The sequence below is a fragment of the Aulonocara stuartgranti genome, assembly GCF_965226115.1.
Source record: "Aulonocara stuartgranti genome assembly, chromosome: 12".
NCBI lineage: Eukaryota > Metazoa > Chordata > Actinopteri > Cichliformes > Cichlidae > Aulonocara > Aulonocara stuartgranti.
This window is the reverse complement of record NC_138948.1, coordinates 16,707,640-16,712,131: the sequence shown is the minus strand read 5'-3', so window position 1 is coordinate 16,712,131 and position 4,492 is coordinate 16,707,640.

Sequence of the window (4,492 nt, the reverse complement as noted above, 5' to 3'; positions counted from 1 at the left end):
GAGGCAGTTTTTCTTCTTCAGTTATTTCACTGGTACAAAAATATGTAAAAAAGTAAATGTTACACATGTGAAGAACAGTTTCATTGTTATCGCCTGTTGCATATCATGCCTTGGAAAAAAGAAAAGCATTAAAATGAGCTTTAGAAATGTTCAGCTCTAGTAGTAGTAGTTTGAATACTGAACTCAGTCCAAGACATGGTATTAAGTAGATAATCAATTAAAAAGATTACAACAACAGACACACAGTGAAGAGGTCCAGTTTCATGAGAGGAGGAGACCTAAAAGTTTCAGCTGTGCAGGTCTGTCATTCACATGGCCACACCGTTCGAACTATAACTGAGTTATCTAGTTTAAAAGGATCCAGGATATCCAGGATAAAATAACTCCACTCAGAGTCACTGAACTGTGAACGGGGAAACTCTCCATAGAGACCTGGCTTAAATGGGTTTTTTAATACTGTAAAGTTGCATATTTTAACATAAGAGTCCGTGGCACTTTATACTTTACCTTAAGACCCTACAATGATCAAGGGAAACCCTTTGAGCGTGCATTTGGCGACAGTGAGAAGGAAAAACTCACAACAGAAACCAACAATAACAGATAAACCAGACATGAAACTCTACAAACTCTGAAGAGAACTACAACAAGTTACAAATAGGTAACAAAAAAATGATCAAATCAAATTTAAGGTATTACTGCTACACTAAAAGTATCAGAACAATATCAGACAAAAGAGCCTGGTGATATTTGATTTGACTGTCCATCTGTCTGTCTCTTCCTCGCTGATACTCGTGCAATCTGCAGCCCCATTAACAGCACAAAGGAGGAGACAAATCAATAAATCAGATATTTTCTCCTTGATTGCTGCTCAAAAAAAAAAAGACCCTCCTGTTTAGCCATACTCCCCGAGCGTCTGGAAGTGTCTGTGAGCATGGCTGTTTGAATAACTGCAACATATGTCGAGGATTTCGCTCTGTGTGCGTGTTTAGAGCTGGCACGGGTCCCTGTCTCCACCTCCCATCTGTGTACATTGTCATGTGCTTGATGAGGCGAGACCATTCATTTGTCAAACAACATGTGGGGTGGCTGAGGTGGGGACGTGGTGTGTGGGGAGAAGCAGCTGAGAGCAGTGTGCGAGTGTGTGTGCGAGTGTGTGTGAGTGTTCACTGGTAGCAGGGGGATAATTAGATAAAGGAGAACGTGTAGCCGAAAGGTTAATGACAGTAATGAATATATTACCATAAAGGAGACAGAGCAGGTTCTCCTTTTCTCCTCTCCATCAGCAGGTTTAGAAAAGTGACAACAGCAGACTGAACCACGGCAAAAATCACTGATGATTTCAAGTTGATGGTTCACTAAGGAAGAACGATAAAACGGGAAAACTTCAGCGTCTCCTTAAAAAGTTTCAAAAGATAAATAATTCAAGATTAAACAGATTTTTAATCAATGGGACGCATTTTTGCTAGTTCAGGAACACTACACACTCTCTCACACACTCAACACACAGAAAATGTTCCTTGAGCGTCCTCTGATCGAGGCAGGGACTGTCACCATCTGGAAAGGTCAAAGGTCATGCAATGGAACCAGTGGTCACTCTTATGACATCTGGGAAGGCAGACAGTCCGTACAAATCCACACCCATGTCAGATACGCACAAGTGCTTACACAGTCTAGTGCAGCCAGCACGTTTGTGTGTATTTGTGTGTGAAGATACTGTGTTAGCGTTAAAATAAAGGCCCATATGTGGAAAATCATTAACTATTTTTATTGCATTTATTTTTTTAGTCATATCTTTCTCTCTGCACAATGATAACTGCATGTTTTTCTCTGTAAGTGCAGGCTGCCAGTCAACAACACTGTGCTGTACCAGATCTGCAGGCAAGAGGGCAGCAGCCTACTATGATACAAGCTTAGCTCATTGCATTGTGTAATATGTTGTAATACACTGTAGAATTACAAGAATTTATATAGCCTATTATTTGGGTGAAAGATTTTTTTTAATTGTTCTTTTTTGCAAATTAAGCTCTTAATTTGTGAATTATTTCAAAACTGTGCAGCTTTTTTGGTATTTTTTATGCTGTTTGCCAAGAAGGAAATTGTAAAACTGTAACTGTAAAACCACACCTGGGCTATGTTGGTGACTACTGAAGTCAATATGTCTAAGACTTGGAATCAGTGCTGCCGTCCAGTTTTCTAAAAGAACGCTTTAACTCACTTATGCATAAATGTGATATGTATTTATATAAATAGTAACTGCTGTAAGGGTCCAATAAATCCAGCAAACACTTATCCTAAGTGACAGGCCACTCATCTGTATGCTGAATGCTCAACCGCTACGATTTTATATAAAGTAGTAAATGAAGGGAAGGGAAACAGTTTTGTTTGTGGATAATGTGGATCTGGTCTAATAACTGAGGAGATGATGCACTTGTGCTTCTCTTGGTGAGCGTTCAGCTCTGTAGAAGGACGAGCAGGGATTAGTAGATTTTATAATGTGTGTTAATCAGATTAACTTGATTAGGTTAATCTGAGAATGTTTGTGTGTGACTGTATATCAGTGTGTATGACAACTTGGCTGCAATGTGGCAGGATTAAAGCTGGTGCATTGCTCAGCTGCAGACAGCATTTTAAAATGTCTTTGCTGATAGAGTCACATTACATGACCGGCGAACGGTGGGGATGCCAGACCGTATTCTTCAGTGTCTGAACAGCTTTTTTGTTGATGTCTTGTCAATGAGTTGTCATTGCAGTCAACGTCCACAGACGCCCTCTGTTATAAACCGAATCCTCCTCAGGGACCAGAACAGATCTGTACTTCTGTCTGAGGTGGCGATCCTGCAATTTTAAAAACTGCTAAAACTCAGATTCCACACGGTGTCCGTGAGCCAAAGAGTAAAACACAGATCGTGTTCATTTTACTTCCATCACCAGTGTCCCCTGATAGTCCACTGACGTCTCTATGTGTGCTCAACACAAAGCAGGCACCCACTGACATAATGACCTGCACAACAATACAGAGATCTCATTTAACTATATGGGCATATTGACCAACCTCGTCACACACAAGAGAAACCAATATCGACATGCTGCTCTCACAGCAGTGTTATCTTACTTTAGTCCAGCTGCCATATGGTTTAGTCAGCTGAACACAGCTTTATGTACGTATCACCTCTTGTGGATTGATGCAGCCCAAATGAGCATTAAAGCTGCACTGACTGAAAAGGCAAGATCAAATTTACAACAATAAAACTGCTAAAAGTTCAAATGGCAAAGGAAAACCCAAAGATCTGAGATCTAACCAAAGTACTAATTTACTAGTACATTTAACAGCCAACGTAACCCTGTAAAACCATGAAAAAAAAGGCCATAAAAATTTTATTGACACTTCTGACAAATAAAACAATAAACCAAATAAATATAAATAAATATGAGTTTCAGTTTGGATTATTTTTGCTATATTCTGTATTTTTGTGCAATTTATTGCTTAAAAATGTATTGTGCAATTTATTTTTCAGAAAAAAAAATCACACTTTTGATGTAGAGGTCTCAAAAACCTACAAAAACCCATCCCACATCACATATGATACATTTGGCATTATGGGGTTATTAAAGCCAGACTTTAAAATGTGTGCATTAAGATCCTGTAGCCAATGCAGACTGGAGCTGCAGTGGCTACAGGCTGATTTCTGCAGAGAGTGCAGAGGCAAAGGGTGCGGGTAAAAAAAAATACTGATATACAGACTGGTTTTGTTTGATTCCAGTGATTAAAAAAAGTATTTGAATATTAAAATCAGTCCTGCAGGCAGCCAGAGGAATAAAACACTGTAGTTTGTTAGGGCTTATGGATCGCTACCCCCAGCTGCTGTGCACAGAGCAAGTTGTCAAAGCCCAAAAACATCATGTATGACAAGTCTAGAAATTATAAAACTGAGCACGTTTCTAAGATGATAAATTAAAACTTTTTGCTACTTGGCAAATAAATAAATAAATAAAAGTGCACAGAGAACTCTCTCTCTCTTTCTCTCTGAGCTTTCCCCCCAAGATTTTAAAACTTCTGTTTTGCCTGCAGGCTGTCTACCAATCAGAAGGTCAGGGGTTCGATCCCTGGCTCCTCCAGTCTGCATGTCGAAGTATCCCTGGGCAAGACAGTGAACCCCAAGTTGCCCCCAATGCATTCACTGGAGTGTAAGTGTGTGAATGTTTATTTAAACGTCTTAGGCAAAGGACACAGCTCGTGTTTGGATGCGTGAATGAATGAATGAGCTTGTAGTCAGAAAGTGCTCTGAGTGAAAGCAGTGGTGCATGATTTTTCTCTAGTAGGTTTTGTCATACAAGTGTTGGACTGCAATCATTGTTTTATAATTTTTCTAAAGGCAAACACAGGTATAGGATTACACTATTTCCAAATCACATTCAAGAGTTAAAGTATAAAAATGTATACAACTTTCTAGATTTTTCTTAGTGCAAACAAATAAAATGAAAAGGCTCACAC